Below are 18,537 nucleotides of genomic sequence, written 5' to 3'. Positions count from 1 at the left end.
TGGTTATTCAGGGCAGCCACTCATCTGTGAAAAATGGTAAAGAACAAAAACAAATGCTTGTTCCATTTGTTTATTTGGGACACCGTGCCACTAAATTGGGACAGAAAACTATTCTTGAACAGTTTCTAAGTAGTGTCAGATGCTTGTACTTTTGTGTAGCCTTTAGTGCTTAGAGAGAACAATTTTTAAGTAGTGTAAATTGCATGCTAGTGTTCAATACACAGTGAGTTTTGCCACTGATAGTTGACGAGACAATTCAGAACTAGGTTGCTCACCATGGTTTCAAGCATTTAGGCTTGCAGATGCCAGAGACGGACAGAGAAGTAATTAAACAATTTCACTACTTCTACAAGTTAGGAAGTATAAGGAATTTGAAGGTATTTATGATTATCTTGAACAGGGGTCCCCAACCTTTTTTGCACTGCGGACCGGTTTCATATTGACGATATTCTTGCGGACCGGCCGACCCGGGGTTGGGGGGTAGGTTTGCCAACGGACAAGAGTAGCAGTCAAATACGTTGTTTACCCCGAGAGACTACAATGACCATGAAGCCTTGCACGGGCACCAGTGCGCATGCGTGTACCTGCCCACTTTTTCACCCCCCCTCCTTGTCTTTCTTCCCGGATCTCCTGTCCCATGATCCTCTCGTATCCCCTTTTGCCTATCACCTGTCCAGCTCTCGGCTCTATCCCTCCCCCTCCTGTCTTCTCCTATCATTTTGCATCTCCCCCTCCCCCTCCCCCTCCAACTTTCAAATCCCTTACTCACTCTTCCTTCAGTTAGTCCTGACGAAGGGTCTCAGCCTGAAACGTCGACTGCACCTCTTCCTATAGATGCTGCTTGGCCTGCTGCATTCACCAGCAACTTTGATGTATGTCACTTTTTCTACAAATCGTTTTTGGTGATTCTGTACCCGGGGGGGGGGGGGGGTGTTAATCACGATGGGAATATCGGTGATAAGTGGCTAATACACTCAATTTCGTTTCTAAAAGGGTTTATCTAATGAATTTAATATTAAACACACAGCGCATATTTTCCTCACATGTATATAGCGATAAGTCAGTTATCAGGGGATGACAGGGGAGCTTGAAGTAAGTGTTGAATGAACTTCCAGTAGAAGTGGCAGAAGCAGGTTCGATATTATTATTTAAATAAAAATTGGATAGGTATATGGACAGGAAAGGAATGGAGGGTTATGGGCTGAGTGCAGGTCGGTGGGACTAGGTGAGAGTAGCAATCGGCACGGGCTGAAAGGGCAGAGATTGCCTGTTTTCGTGCTGTAATTGTTATATGGTTATATAAGTAAGTCCATCGCATCGTAACATTTTAAGTAACGTTTATATATTAAACACACAGCACATATTTTCCCCGTATGAACATATAAAATCATTGCAACACACCAATATCGCTGAATCAGTGGGAGCCCTGGGCGTGTTTCCCTGCAACAACATGGTCCTATCGAGGGGTGATGGGACACAGCGATACTCAAAGGGGGTTCCTTATGTCCAGTCTATTAGGCAATTTGGTTTTCGTTGCATTCATTGCAGAGATATGTTGGAAATGGAAGCAATGTTTTCAGTGCTTTCGTGGCTATCTCAGGATATTCAGTCTTGACTTTGATCCAGAATGCCGGCAGAGATGTTATGTCAAACATACTTTTCAGCCCACCGTCATTTGCAAGCTTGAGGAGTTGTTCTTCTTCCCGCGCTGACATGGATGACGCGCGGGTAATGACCTCGCATGCGTAATAGCTCAACAGTAGGCACGACAAGGAATGAGGAAAGGTGCAGCTGACTCCTATCGCCAAATCATATTGTTTCCTCGCGGCCCAGTAGCGCATGCTTTGCGGCCCGGTGGTTGGGGACCACTGATCTTGAATGTTACAATGAAAATGAAGATTTAGAGTGTGCAGTCCATTTTCAGAACCAGGTGTCTGCACTGATTTTGTTCATTGACAGTCAATCAAAGAACATGGCAACATATATTCCTCCATTGATAACCATCAGGAATTAATACAGTTATATAGCACTACAGTAATATTAATAGTGCTCGAACTTGTTCTATATTTCAATTAACTACATAATTTATTACTCAGTTGAGTGGTAATTGGTCTTTTTTTAATACAAACCCCATTTCCAGAAAAGTTGGGATATTTTCCAAAATACAATAAAAACAAAAATCTGTGATATGTTAATTCACTTGAATCTTTATTTAACTGACAAAAGTACAAAGAAAAGATTTTCAATAGTTTTACTGACCAACTTAATTCTATTTTGTAGACATACACAAACTTAGAATTTGATGGATGCAACACACTCAACAAAAGTTGGGACAGAGGCATGTTTACCATTGTGTTACATCATTTTCCTTTTAATAACACTTTTTAATCATTTTGGAACTGAGGATACTAATTGCAGTAGATTTGCAATTGGAAATTTTGTCCATTCTTGCTTGATATAAGACTTCAGCTGCTCAAAAGTCCGTGATCTCAGTTGTCTGATTCTCCTCTTCATGATGCACCATACATTTTCAATAGGAGATAGATCTGGACTGGCAGCAGGCCAGTCAAGCACATGCACTCTGTGTCTACAAAGCCACGCTGTTATAGCCCGTGCAGAATGTGGTCTGGCATTGTCCTGCTGAAATAAGCATGGACGTCCCGGGAAGAGACGTTGCCTTCATGGCAACATATGTCTCTCTAAAATCCTAATATACACCTCAGAGTCAATGGTACCTTCACATACATGCAACTCACCCATGCTGTAGGCACTGATGCACCCCCATACCATCACAGATGCAGGCTTTTGCAACTTTCGCTGATAACAATCTGGATGGTCGTTTTCATCTTTGGCACGGAGAACTCGACATCCGTTTTTTCTGAAAACTAGCTGAAATGAGGACTCATCTGACCACAGCCTTTCGGTCCATCTGAGATGAGCTCGGGCCCAGAGAACTCGCCGGCGTTTCTGCATAGAGTTGATGTATGGCTTCCTCCTTGCGTAATACAGTTTCAAGTTGCATTTCTGGATGCAGCGACGGACTGTGTTGAGTGACAATGGTTTTCCAAAGTACTCACAAGCCCAGGTGGCTATAATTGTCACAGTAGCATGACGGTTTCTTAGGCAGTGCCGCCTGAGGGCTCAAAGATCACGCGCATTCAACAGTGGTTTCCAACCTCGCCCTTTACGCACTGAGATGTCTTCTGAATTCTCTGAATCTTTTCACAATATTATGTACTGTAGGTGTTGAAAGACCTAGATTCTCTGCAATCTTGTGTTGAGAAATGTTCCTTTTGAAATGACTAACAATTCTCTCATGAATTTTGGCACAAAGGGGTAAGCCACAACCCATCCTTGCTTGCAAAGATTGAGCCTTTGATGGACGCCACTTTTATACCCAGTCATGATACCTCACCTGCTACCAATTAGCCTGCTTAATGTGGAGTCTTCCATACCGGTGTTACTTGAATATTTTGTGCACTTTTCAATACTATTTTAACTCCGTCCCAACTTTTGTTGAGTGTGTTGCAGCCATCAAATTCTAAATTTGTGTATATTTACAAAATACAATTAAGTTGGTCAGTAAAACTATTGAAAATCTTTTCTTTGTACTTTTGTCAGTTAAATAAAGGTTCACATGAATTAACATATCACAGATTTTTGTTTTAATTGCATTTTGGAAACTATCCCAACTTTTCTGGAAATGGGGTTTGTATAACTTTTTGACTATTTCCATGAAAATTCGGCTAATTGGGGCAGCCATTTAACTGGCCCCAAAACGTTCTGGTCCCAATGTGTCCCAATTAACCAAAATCCACTTTTAAAATTCATACATTTACCAAATATCATAAAGTAAAATCACTGATGTGTTTATAAATAAATATAAAGGCGGGAGGAGAAGATGGCGGCGCGCCTGCGTGGGCACAGCCCTCCGGTGAAAAATGATATTGTATCTGTTAAATAGGGGCCGTGGACAATTCCAATTTGATGGAGAATGGGCGTAAAAGCACAGAGGAACATCTGGAGAAATTTCTGAAATGCCTGTTCGCTGCTGTCGTTACTGTGCGGTCAGGAATCTTTCGGAGTGTAGGCCTCAAAATCCCCGGCCTTGCCTGCTTTTGGCGACCGAGAAGGAGGTCGAATCGTTCGGACAGAGGTGGCGCTCAGTAATCAGTGTCGGAGAGCTGATCAGAGCTCGAAGTTTTTGGATGACTCAGAGTCGGATTGTGGTCATCATGGCAGGGAGAGTTTTTCTTCCTTCTCCCGTCTGCTTGAGATGTGAGACATTTGAGAATCTTTGAACTTTACTGTGCTCATGGACTTCTTCATCAAGTTATGGTATTATTGCACTGTTGTAACTACATGTTATAATTATGTGGTTTTGTCAGCTATTTCCAGTCTTGGTCTGTCCTGTGTTTTCTGATATCACACCGGAGGAAATAGTGTATCGTTTCTTAATGCATGCATTACTAAATGACAATAAAAGAGGACTACGTGTCTTCATACCTAATCTAATATATAGTTTCCATTTTGAAATATTTAAGACTATAACAGAATTGTCCAATCTACAGAATACTATACATTCTAAGAATTTAATTCTTAAATTATCATGCAAGTATTATCCATACCATAAGACATAGCAGCAGAATTAGGCCATTTGACCCATCGAGTCTGCTCCACTATTCAATAATTGTTGATACTTTCTTCCCCTCCTCAGCCCCACTCCCTGGCCTTCTCCTCATAACCTTTGATACCATGTCCAATCAAAAGCCTATCAAGCTCTGTCTTAAATATACCCAATGATCTGGCCTCCACAGCTGCCTGTGGCAATAAATTCCAGCTAAGGAAATTTCTTCGCATCTGTTTTAAAATGACGCCCCTCCATCCTGAGACTATGCCGTCTTGTCCTAGACCACCTCCCCCCAAAACCCCACCATGAGAAACATCCCTTCCACATCTACTCTGTCTAGGCCTTTCAACATTTAGAAACCATAGAAAACCATAGAAAAACTACAGCACAGAATCAGGCCTTCTGGTCCTTCTTGGCTGTGCCGAGCCATTTTCTGCCCAGTCCCACTGACCTGCACACAGACCATATCCCTCCATACACCTCCCATCCATGTATCTGTCCAATTTATTCTTAAATGTTAAAAAAGAACCCGCATTTACCACCTCGTCTGGCAGCTCATTCCACACTCCCACCACTCTCTGTGTGAAGAAGTCCCCCCTAATGTTCCCTTTAAAAATGTTCCCTTTAAATTTCTCCCCCCTCACCCTTAACCCATGTCCTCTGGTTTTTTTCTCCCCTTGCCTCAGTGGAAAAAGCCTGCTTGCATTCACTCTATCTATACCCATCATAATTTTATATATCTCTATCAAATCTCCTCTCATTCTTCTACGCTCCAGGGAATACAGTCCTAACCTATTCAACCTTTCTCTGTAACTGAGTTTCTCAAGTCCCGGCAACATCCTTGTAAACCTTCTCTGCACTCTTTCAACCTTATTTATATCCTTCCTGTAATTTGGTGACCAAAACTGAACACAATACTCCAGATTCGGACTCACCAATGCCTTATACAACCTCATCATAACATTCCAGCTCTTATACTCAATACTTCGATTAATAAAGGCCAATGTACCAAAAGCTCTCTTTACGACCCTATCTATCTGTGACGCCACTTTTAGGGAATTTTGTATCTGTATTTCCAGATCCCTCTGTTCTACTGCACTCCTCAGTGCCTTACCATTTACCCTGTATGTTCTAGCTTGGTTTGTCCTTCCAACGTGCAATACCTCACACTTGTCTGTATTAAACTCCATCTGCCATTTTTCAGCCCATTTTTCCAGCTGGTCCAGGTCCCTTTGCAAGCTTTGAAAACCTTCCTCACTGTCCACTACACCGCCAATCTTTGTATCATCAGCAAATCTGCTGATCCAATTTACCACATTATCATCCAGATCATTGATATAGATGACAAATAACAATGGACCTAGCACTGATCCCTGTGACACACCACTAGTCGCAAGCCTCCACTCTGAGAAGCAATCCTCTACTACCACTCTTTGGCTTCTTCCATTGAGCCAATGTCTAATCCAATTTACCACCTCTCCATGTATACCTAGCGACTGAATTTTCCTAACTACCCTCCCATGCAGAACCTTGTCAAAGGCCTTACTGAAGTCCATGTAGACAACATCCATTGCCTTCCCTTCATCCACTCTCCTGGTAACCTCCTCGAAAAACTCCAATAGATAGGTCAAACGTGACCTACCATGCACAAAGACATCTTGACTCTCCCTAATGAGTCCCTGCCTATCCAAATGCTTGTAGATTCTGTCTCTTAGTACTCCCTCCAATAATTTACCCACTACCGACGTCAAACTTACCGGCCTATAATATCCCAAATTACTTTTCGATCCTTTTTTAAACAACTGAACAACATGAGCCATTCTCCAATCCTCTGGCACCTCACCCGTAGACACCGACATTTTAAATATATCTGCCAGGGCCCCTGCAATTTCAACACTAGTCTCCTTCAAGGTCTGAGAGAATACCCTGTCAGGTCCTGGGGATTTATCCACTTTAATTTGCCTCAAGATAGCAAGCACCTCCTCCTTTTCAATCTGTACAGTTTCCATAATCTCACTATTTGTTTCCCTTAATTCCATAGACTTCATGCCAGTTTCCCTAGTAAATACAAACGCAAAAAACTCATTTAAGATCTCCCTCATTTCTTTTGGTTCCGCACATAGCCGACCACTCTGATCTTCGAGAGGACCAATTTTATCCCTTACAATCCTTTCACTCATAATACAGGTTTCCCCCGCCATCCAAAGGTAGGGCGTTCCTATGAAACGGTTCGTAAGCCGAAATGTCGTAAAGTGAAGAAGCAATTTCCATTTATTTATATGGGAAAATTTTGTGAGCGCTCGCAGACCCAAAAATAACCTACCAAATCATACCAAATAACACATAAACCCTAAAATAACAGTAACATATAGTAAAAGCAGGAATGATATGATAAATACACAGCTTATATAAAGTAGAAATACTTTTCCACAATCATTACTGAACTGTTCTCCGTAGCGAAAATCTTACACAAGCACTGTTGGCAGAAACACTCTCCAGTAACCTTTAAGCTATGAAGCTGCCAAATCATACCAAATAACAGGTAAAAATAGACAGCCTATATAAGGTAGAAGTAATGTATGTACAGTGTAGTATCACTTACTGGATTCAGGAAGACAGCGCCGAGCACACTGATGATGGTGTGTTAGACTGAGTCCTCGCAGTTTTGGGTGGTGCAGTGGCCCCCCACTCTCCGGTCCGCCAAGCGATACATTGCCGTGAATGAGGCAGGGGTCCAGCGGTAGCCGGGATGCACCCCGCACATCTTTAAGAAAAACGCCAAAATAAACATGCTAATTAATTAGGTGCCACCCGACACGTAATTGTCGGCCAAGATCAGAGGTGATTGCTGATTGCACCTAATTAATTAGCATGTTTATTTCGGCTTTTTTCTTAAAGACATGCTGTGCGCCTCCCGGCTACCGCTGCATTCTCAGCAAATCGGTGTCTGTCCGTGGCCTGGGGGTTGAGGTGGTGGGACACTGGGGTGTCGTCTCATCGTCGTCTGTTTCCATTAAAGCAGGCAGCTCATCTTCTCCTATGACTGCCTGCCTTGATGTCGAAGGTCGAGGTTCGTCATTTGCTGTGGCTGATGTAGAAAGCTTGCTTGACTGCTGAGCCTCGCACATTTTTCTATCATACAGTTCTTTGTAAGGACTCAAACCATCCTGCAAATATCCCCTAAACCTACGTACCCTTTCAAAATTAAAGTCGTGCTTTATCATTGCAGCAAAAATCTCACGCAGTTGCTTCACATTCATTTCGTTAATGAATTCAGTTTTGATTGTTATCCATTCCTCTTCCAATTGCATCAGCTCTTCATCTATCAGTTCTTGGTCATGGGATGCCAAAACCTCTTCAACATCATCTTTGTCAGCTTCCACAAGCCAAACTCACTTTGTCCTTACTTCGTTTACCACGATCAAAACACTTAATTATGTCTAGTTTTACGCTAAGTGTGACACCCTGCTGCCTTTTATCGGGCACTGATTTTTTTCGTAACATTGAAAACACCTTCTGTTAGCGAAAACAGGGTACTAATGTAGGTCTTTCAAAACAGTGAGGTTTTGTAAAGTGAACGTTTGAAAAGCGGGGGACACCTGTATACCTGTAAAATCTGTTTGGATTATCCTTCACTTTGACTGCCAAGGCAACCTCAGTCTTCTTTTAGCTCTCCTGATTTCCTTATTAAGTATTTTCTTGGACTTTTTATACTCCTCAAGCACCTTATTTACTCCCTGTTTCCTATACATGTCATACAACTCTCTCTTCTTATCAGAGTTGCAATATCCCTTGAGAACCAATGTTCCTTATTCCTATTCACCTTCCCTTTAATCCTGACAGGAACATACAAGCTCTGCACTCTCAAAATTTCTCCTTTGAAGGCTTCCCACTTACTGATCACATCCTTTCCAGAGAACAACCTGTCTCAATCCACACTTTTTAGATCCTTTCTCATTTCTTCAGATTTGGCCTTCTTCCAGTTCAGAACCTCAACCCTAGGACCAGATCTATCCTTGTCCATGATCAAGTTTAAACTAATGGTGTTATGATCACTGGAACCAAAGTTTTCACTGAAAGGTTTCAATGAGATTGCCCCTCATCCTTCTAAATTACAGTGGATACAGACCCAGAACCATCAAGCGTTCCTCATATAACTCTTCCATTCACAGAATCATCCTCATGAACCTCCTCCAGACCCTCTCCAATGTCAGCACATCTTTTCTTAGATAAGGATCCCAGAAATTTCCACAATACTCAAGGTGAGGATTCACCAGTGCCTTATAAAGCCTCACCTGCTCTTGTATTCTAGACCTCTTGAAATGAATGCCTATCATTGACTCTACCTGCAAGTTAACCTTTAGAGTGTTCTGCACAAAGACTCCCAAGTCCCTTTGCATCTCAGATTTTCTCCCCATTTAGAAAATAATCTGCATATTTATTTCTTCTACCAAAGTGCATGATCATGCATTTTCCAACATTGTATTTCATTTGCCATTTTCTTGCCCATTCTCCTAATCTGTCTTCATCCTACCTGTTTCCTCAATACTATCTCCCCCTCCACCAGTCTTCATATTATGTACAAACTTGGCAAGAAACTTTCCTGGTAAGCAGCCTCATGTATGTCGCCTTGTCAGAGGCCTTCTGAAAGTCCAGATATACAACATCCACTACATCCCTTTTATCTATCCTACTTGTAATCTCTTCAAAGAAACCAACAGGTTCATCAGGCAAGATTTTCCCTGAAGGAAACCATGCTGACTTTGTCCCATCTTGCCCTGTATCACCAACAACTCCATAACCTCATCCTTAACAATTTACTCCAACATCTTCCCAACCACTGAGGTCAGGCTAACTCATTTATAATTTCCTTTCTGCTGCCTTCCTCCTTTCATAGTCATAGTCATACTTCATTGATGCCGGGGGAAATTGGTTTTCGTTAAAGTTGCACCATAAATAATTAAATAGTAATATGTAAATTATGCCCGGAAATAAGTCCAGGACCAGCCTTCTTAGAGTGGAGTGACATTTGAAATTTTTCAGTCCTCTGGCACCATGCTAGAGTCCAATGATATTTGAAAGATTATTACTAATGCCTTCATAATCTCTACCTCTACCCGTTTCAGAACTCGAGGGTTCAGTTCATCTGGTCTGGGTGACTTATGTATCCTTAGGTCTTTCAGCTTTTTGAGCACCTTCTCCTTCTCTTCCTTCAACATTTGGTACACTGCTGGTGTCTTCCACAGTGAAGACTGATGCAAAATACCTGTTCAGTTCATCTGCCATCACCTTGTCCCCTGTTATTATTTCTCTAGCCTCATTTTCTAACGGTGCTAAATCCACTCTCATCTCTCTTATTTTTAGCTCTCATCTCTCTTTTATCAGCCTCTAGTTCTTCCTTGGGTAACCATTCCTTATGTAATGAGTATTATGAATTGACAGGCAATTTGCCAACATATTGCTTGTAGAACAAATCCTTATAAGAGTTCCATCTAACATATGTTCAGTGCACTATATTCAGCAAATAACTGTAAAGTAATCAAGATCTCTGAACTAGTCAAAGAAAAATAGAATTGAAAAAGTGCATATGTGGAAATTCTGATCCACAGATGCTGCCTGACCTGTTGAGAATTTTTGGCATCGTAATATTATTAAAAAAGCACAACTACAGACTAGTCATGTGTAGGAACCTACAAGGCAGCAAGTTAGAACTTGTTAGAACAAGTTAGATTACTGCAAAAGGTCATCAGAAGTAAAATAGAGCAGGTGTTAGAAATCTAATAAACCAGAAATTGCTGGAAATGCATGGCATGCCACGGAACATTACAGCAGATGTCTCCTAATGTGGTTCATGGCTTGCAAAGTATATCCAGCACCATTTCATTTCAAACTATAACTTCTGAAAAATCAAGGGTGGAAAACTATCAACATCTCAGAATTTACACAAAGATAATGTAATTTAATTCCTTCAACATAATAGTTTCAAAATAACAATTATCACTTTATAGGTTGGCAAGGATGCTGCAATTTATTAATGTCCAAAGGTAACAAGGTCATCAATATTTTAGACATTCATTGTAAAATATTGTAATACATTTAAATTGGAATTTACAATTCCTGGAACTAACTTGCATTACTGAAAGTTTAGTAAGACAAATACAAACAATTCATGGTAAGTACAGCAAAAATCTTAACACTTTGCCCAAAACCACAAGTGCTCTGTAACTGCTACGATGTTTGTGTTAATTTTAATACAAAATAATTTAATATGTGTTATTAAATTTCATCATGCACAAATTAATATTTTAATTTTATGTACAGCCTAACTGTACATAATGGACATAGTGTACTGTATGTTATCTTATGTATTTACATTTAATTTTTAAAATTATTTTTGTGTTCTTTACCTTTTGTGGGTTTTACTGTGCTAAATCGGATCCAGAGCAACAATTACTCCATTCTCCTTACACTTGTGTAGAGAAAATTACATCGAACAAGCTTGAATCTTAATGAGTAATAGTAATACAAGTCAGGCTAATCTTTGAAATTGCTGCCAGAACCACAACCCCTTGTTAGTGGAAACTGATAATAAAGCCTGCCAACCTTTCCCGTTAGAAGTGTCGTTCTTGTGGGTTGCCATTGGAGTTTTATTTATACTTAAAAACTCAAATCTTTTTGCATGTGCATGCTTCATTATAACTCACATACAATGGCATGCAAGTTTGGGCACCCCCGGTCAAAATTTCAGTTACTGTGAATAGCTAAGCGAGTAAAAGATGACCTGATTTCCAAAAGGCATAAAGTTAAAGATGACACATTTCTTTAATATTTCAAGTAAGATTACTTTTTTACTTCCATCTTTTACAGTTTCAAAATAACAAAAAAGGGAAAGGGCCTGAAGCAAAAGTTTGGGCACCCTGCATGGTCAGTACTTAGTAACATCCCCTTTGGGAAGTAGCACAGCTTGTAAACGCTTTCTGTAGCCAGCTAAGAGTCTTTTAATTCTTGTTTGGGGGATTTTCACCCATTCTTCCTTGCAAAAGGCTTTTAGTTCCATGAGACTCTTCGGACGTCTTGCATGCACTGCTCTTGAGGTCTATCCACAGATTTTCGATAATGTTTAAGTCGGGGGATTGTGAGGGCCGTGGCAAAACCTTCAGCTTGCACCTCTTGAGGTAGTCCATTGTGGATTTTGAGGTGTGTTTAGGTTCATTATCCTGTTGTAGAAGCCATCCTCTTTTCATCTTCAGCTTTTTTTTAAACAGACAGTGTGATGTTTGCTTTCAGAATTTACTGGTATTTAATTGAATTCATTCTTTTCTCTACCAGTGAAATGTTCCCCGTGCCACTGGCTGCAACAGGAGCCCAAAGCATGATCGATCCACCCCCATGCTTAACAGTTGGAGAGGTGTTCCTTTCATAACATTCTGCACCCTTTTTTCTCCAAACGTACCTTTGCTCATTGCAGTCAAAAAGTTCGATTTTAACTTCATCAGTCCACAGGACTTGTTTCCAAAATGCATGAGGCTTGTTTAGATGTTCCTTTGCAAACTTCTGATGCTGAATTTTGTGATGAGGGCACAGGAAGGGTTTTTTTCTGATGACTCTTTCATGAAGGCCTTCTTTGAGCAGGTGTCACTGCAGAGTAGAACAGTGCACCACCACTCCAGAGTCTGCTAAATCTTCCTGAAGGACTTCTGCAGGCAAACAGGGTTTTGAGTTGCCTTTCTAGCAATCCTACGAGCAGTTCTCTCGGACAGTTTTCTTGGTCTTCCAGACCTCAACTTGACTTCCACCATTCCTGTTAACTGCCATTTCTTAATTACATTACGAACTGAAGAAACGGCTACCTGAAAAGGCTTTGCTATCTTCTTATAGCCTTCTCCTGCTTTGTGGGCATCATTTATTTTAATTTTCAGAGTGCTAGGCAGCTGCTTCGAGGAGCCCATGGCTGCTGATTGTTGGGACAAGGTTTGAGGAGTCAGAGTATTCATAAAGCTTTGAAATTTGCATCACCTGGCCTTTCCTAATGATGACTGTGAACAAGCCATAGCCCTAACAAGCTAATTAAGGCCAAAGGCCTTGGTAAAAGTTATCTGAGAGCTCAATTCTCTTGGGGTGCCCAAAGTTTTGCATGGTACTCCTTCCCTTTTTTCCCCCACTCTAAAATTGTACAAGACAAAAATAATACACTAAACTTGCTTAAATGTTGGAAAGAATGTTTCATCTTTAACCTTGACTTTTGGAGCTCAGTTCATCTTCTACTCACTTAACTATTCATAGTAACAGAAATTTTGACCAGGGGTGCCCAAACTTTTGCATGCCACTGTATACCCGCCTACAAGAACTGGCTTCAGTCAAGATACCACAACTTGTTTAAGACAAGCAAATGGACTAATTTTACACCATTTCTTCCAAGTTTCACTTCACTCTTGTTGGCAATAAACGGAACTTCAGAAAGACCGGGAGGATAAGTGCCCGATTCACTTAATATACCGAGTAGAAAGAGAAGAATCAGTTTCTTTACTTATGTACTGAACTCCAAAGTGAAGCACACCGGCTTTTACCCTTTGTTTTGTCAGCAGTCCTTACAAATGTGATGTGACGTTTTCAATTATAAAAACGTTCACGCACCAGCCCAGCAGATGACCAGTGTGCCCATAGTAGGAACAACCAAGTGCAGACCTCCCCCAGCCCCGAATTTTCAGCTTCTAGTGCCCGAGCGAACCGCAACTAAATTGACGAGGGCAATACCTACCTGCGCTACTCACCAACACCCCCTCGCGTGATTTTGCTCAGCCAGAGACCTGTACGAGGTACTGTACTACAATTCACTCGCCAGCCGGGCTACACCACCTGCTCGTCCCCGACATGAGTCAGGCAGTGCGCGTTCCCACCTCTCTGTGCCCGCGCCGCCCACTGCTGAAACCCGCGCCATCGCGGGGCGGGGCCCGGAGTAGAAACACCGATCCAGCTGAGGGGAGTGAAGAAGGCAGCACGTCCTGCAATATGGTAACGGCAACAGATGGTAACAGTGAAAGGGTGAAATTCGCAGCACGAAATAAAATTACTTGTTTAGTACTCAAATCCTCTCATCGGCAAAGAAAATATTGTTGGGGAATTGGTTTGTGCTTAACATCTGCCCAAAATTGCTTTTCAGTGACGTATAAGCCGAGTAATTAATTCCTAAATATTGCATTGTCAGAGCTACAGAATGCCTTGGGATATATTATTTTTGTTTCACAGTATCAGAGGTGAACCAGATGTTGGGAAGGTGATCAGTTGGATGGATTTAGAACTGGGAAGCTCTCCCAGAAAGTTATTTTTCCGGCTAATATTTTGACAGTGCCCTAATTGGGGAAAAAATCATCAACTGAAGGACATGGGAATGTAAATTAATCCAAATCTAATTACTTTATCGTGACTCCACTGCTGCCATTTGTTCTTCAACACTAAAAGAGATAATATTTTATAAACACAAGAAAATCTGCAGATGCTGAAAATCCAAAGCAACTCGCACAAAATGCTGGAGGAACTCGCCAGTCAGGCAGCACCAATGGAAAACAGTAAACAGTGGACGTTTTGGGTGAAACGACCTCAAGAAGGATGTCGGGTCGAAACATCGACAGTTGACTCTTTTCCATAGATGCTGCCTGACCTGCAGAGTTCCTTCAGCATTTTGTGTCTGCTGCTAATATTTTATAAAAATACGTTGTGACCTTGAACTGTGGTAAAGAATCAGGGATGTTGATATTTGTAACCTGAAACTATTTAGCTCGACACTTATAAAATTTTCTTAATTACTATCACTACTTGTGAATGTTTGTTACATCCAGAAAGTACCCACTTACTGGGCCAGTCATCATGTAACTACCGACACCAACGCCATTACTTACCCCATTACCTGGATGTTGAAGAGCAGATTCATGGATTGGATAATAAAACCATAAGATACATATAGGAGTAGAAGTAGGCCATTCGGCCCATCGAGTCTGCTCTGCCATTCAATCATGAGCTGATCCAATTCTTCCAGTCATCCCCACTCCCCTTCTCCCCATACCCTTTGATGCCCTGGCTAATCAAGAACCTATCTATCTCTACCTTGAATGCACCCAATGACCTTGCCTCCACAGCCTCTCGTGGCAACAAATTCCACAGATTTACCACCCTCTGACGAAAATAATTTCTCCGCATCTCTGCTCTAAGTGGACGTCCTTCAATCCTGAAGTCATGCTCTCTTGTCCTGGACTCCCCTACCATGGGAGATAACTTTGTCATATCTAATCAGTTCAGACCTTTTAACATTCTGAATGTTTCTATGAGATCCCCCCCTCATTCTCCTGATATCCAGGATAAGCACACAACTGGCAACGATTTGTCTGATTCATAATCCTTGTACTATATTCATTCCAGAAATACCTATACAATGTTTGAGAAAACCTGCAGGTGTTAATTGTGAAATATTTTGAAGAAATCACAATGGATCTGATGCATGTTTTGGCCTTTCTGATCAGAAGTTTAAGTTACAGTATGAGTGTTAGCAAAGTGCACTCATGAGCAAGGGTATAAATGTTTTTAGAAACGAAGTGTGAAACATAATGGCTGACTTCAGGTTGAGGAAAAGTCTGGCGTTTATTCCCTAACCAAATAATAAATGAACACACAAGAAATTCTGTAGAGGCTGGATATCTTGAGCAACACACACACACACAAAATGCTGAAGGAACTCAGCAAGTCAAACAGCCTCTATGCAGGGAAATAAACAGTGAATGTGCTGGCTGAGATGCTTCAGTAGGTATGGAAAGGAAGGAGGCAGAAGCCAGAATGAGGAGGCGGGAGAAGGAGAGGAGTATAAGCTGGCTGGCAGATAATAGATGAGCCCAGGTGAGGGAGAAGGTAGGTGGGTGGGGGGGGTGTGGGGAGGGGTGATGACGGGGAATGATGTGAGAAACTATGAGACGATAGGTGGAAGAGGCAAAGCACTGAAGAAGAAGGAATATGATGGAATGGAATGGAACAATGGCAAGGAAGTGGGGAACCAATGGGAGGTGATGGACATGAGGGTAAGGAAGCGGAAGAGAGGTCATGAGCAGGTCACCAGAATGAGGGAAGCAAAACAAATTTTGAAGGCAGTGGTTACTGGAAGTTTGGGAAGTCAATGTTCATGCCATCATCCCTCTGGTTCCTCATCTCCTTCCATTTATACCATAGTTCACTATGGGTGAACTTTGAGGGGGAGGAGAAGATGGCGGCATGACGCAGCGCATGAGGCCACTCTGAAATCATATCGTATTTGTTAACTAGGGGCCGTGCACAATCCTGATTTGATGGAGACGGATGTTGGAAGCACAGAGGAACATCTGGAGAAACATCTGAAATGCCGGCTTGGCTGCTGCTGCTACTGTGCGATCAAGAATCTTCAGAGGGGATTGCCCCAAATCCTCGGCTTTTCGTATTGAATGTTGTTGGGGCTGGGGTCGAGGTGCTCGGCAGACATGGTGCTCGGTGTCAGAGGCTCGGAGTTTTCGGACGGACTCAAGAGTTGGCTGTGGTCGGGTGCTTCCAGGATGCTGCATCGGCAAATTTGCGGCACTGGAAGCTCATGGCAGGAAGAGTTTTTTTTCTTCCTTCTACTGTCTGCGTGAGATGATGGAACTTTTGAGAGAATTTGAGACTGTTTTTAACCTTGCACATGGTCTGTTCTTCATCAAATTACGGTATTGCTATTGCTTTGCACTGTTGTAACTATATGTTATAATAATGTGGTTTATGTCAGTTTTTCAGTCGGTTTGTTTTCTGTTTCTGTGATATTATGGAGAAACATTGTATCATTTCTTAATGCATGCATTACTAAATGGCAATAAAAGAGGACTGCATGTCCTCATAATCTAATCTAATCTAATCTAATCTCCTATCAGATTCCTTCTTCATTTCTTTACCTTTTCTACCTATCACTTCCCAGTTTCTTACATCATGCCCTTTCATTCTCCCTCCTCCACCCACCAACTTTCCCTCTCACTTGGACTCACCTATTACTTGCCAGCTTGTACTTTTGCCCCTCCACTTCTTATTCTGGCTTCTGTCCCTTTCCTTTCCAGTAAGTAAACACACAGTAGCTATCCTGAAATCTCATTGCACATACATTAGCTAGTGGAAAAGAGAACTGCAGTGCAACATTTCAAGCATCTGCCAAATGGTCTGTTTATTCATTATAGTAATTTTGAATATGATTGCATTTCTTCCTCCATTATTGAACTTCTGTCACCCTCTGACCCCAACTTCCCACGTTCTTCTGCGTAGTTTTGGTGAATCACCAAAGGAAGATTGCCGAATGATGTGCAAATTATCTAAAATGGAGACTCAAGGAACTGCAGATGCTGCAGGGGAGAAATGAACAAAACAAATTGCTGGAGAAACTCAGCCAGTCAAGCAGCATCAGTGGGGGAAAAGGAAGTGTTTCTGTTTTGGATTAAGACTTAAAACATCAACTATTATTCTCCCCACAGATGTTGCTCAACCCACTGAGTTCCTCTTTTTTTTTGCTGTAAATTAGCTGACTACTAGTTTTCACACGAAGAGCAGCAGCACATGTTGGAATGGTTAGGAAACATCTGTTGATATTCAATAACAGATAAATTGTACTGCAGATTACATTCTAGAAATTAGAATGGTGACATTAATTTCAGAAAAGCTATTGTTATGCATGCTACAAATTGTTAGCTAAAGTAATATTTTTATGTTTTAAGAGATGGCGTGATTTTTATAGTAAATGTCAAATTGTGGACTCGAGCACATCTCTTTATTCCTTCAATGTGAGCATTTTCCTTAATCCACATTTATCGATTTGCATGCATATGTGGTTCAGCTATGGGCGGGGGCACTGCATTTATGACTGCCATCTCCCATAGTCCACTTTGCCCTTGATGATGCTTTTAAGACAGATTCTTTTAGTTAAGGGTATTAAGTTAGAAATGGCCAGATAAATGGAACTGAAGCATGGATTAATATGATTCTTTCACATTTCTTCTTTGCCTAGCTCTATTTTACTGAAATATTTTCTCAGAAAAAAAATACCTTGACAAATATACAGTACTCTGCCTTCTGGCTTTCAGCTACTACTTTTTCATCTGTTATAAATGTCAAAATCAAGATTCATTTCACAGCCTTTAAAGGCCTTACATTTTTAAATTATGTTTCATTTGCAGTTCAACTTTTTTATAAACTTTCCTCACATAGAAAGTGACTTAAAGATCTTTGATTTGTATTGTGCCCTTTGTCAGTAGCCTCCTGTTTTAAATGTAAAACATCCTCCCCTCTTATTTGTTGTTTAGATAGAGTCATAGATTTCCCTAGCATGGAAAGATTTCCTTCAGCCCACAAATGTCCATGCTGACAAAGACACTCAGACTTATACTCAAGCGACTCCCATTTCCTAGCACTTGGCCCATATCGCTCTAAATACTTCTCATTCACATATCTGTATCTGTCCATGCATTTCTTAAATATGTCTAATGCAGTGGTCCCCAACCTGCGGGCCGCAAAGAATGCAGCAGTGCAGCAGTAGCCGGGACACACCCAGCACATCTTTAAGGAAAAAGCCGAAATAAACAAGCTAATTGATTACGTGCTGGGCCGCACCTAATCAGTTAGCTTTTTCTTAAAGATATGCTGGGTGCGTTCCAGCTACCACTGCACTGCTGCATTCTTCGTGGCACCGTATCGGTCTGCGGCCCGGAGGTTGGGGACCACTGATCTAATGTATCTGCCTCATCCACTTCCTCTGGAAAGTCCTTCCAATTCCTCTCGATCTGGACCAGCTGGAGGAATCATCTGAAAAATGGCAGATGGAATTTAATGCAGACAAGTGTGAAGTGTTGCATTTTTGAAGGACAAACCAGAATAGGCTC

The 18,537-nt window shown here is 41.5% G+C and overlaps 1 protein-coding gene across 2 annotated transcripts in view; it reads right to left on the bottom strand.

Annotated features, from left to right (window-relative positions):
* The window catches only part of ache (acetylcholinesterase (Yt blood group)), a 38,737-nt gene extending 25,212 nt beyond the window's left edge, over positions 1–13,525 (bottom strand). The window contains exon 1 of one of the 2 annotated variants that reach the window (XM_063045831.1): positions 13,389–13,525. The gene's annotated coding sequence lies outside the window, so the exon portion shown is untranslated. The remainder of the gene's footprint in view (positions 1–13,388) is intronic. The other variant, XM_063045832.1, reaches the window with a different exon arrangement.
* Between the last annotated feature and the right edge of the window lie 5,012 nt (positions 13,526–18,537).

Source organism: Mobula hypostoma, chromosome 4 (assembly GCF_963921235.1).
Source record: "Mobula hypostoma chromosome 4, sMobHyp1.1, whole genome shotgun sequence".
Lineage (NCBI taxonomy): Eukaryota > Metazoa > Chordata > Chondrichthyes > Myliobatiformes > Myliobatidae > Mobula > Mobula hypostoma.
The sequence above is the reverse complement of the archived record's forward strand: the minus strand, read 5'-3'. Positions and strand labels throughout refer to the sequence as shown.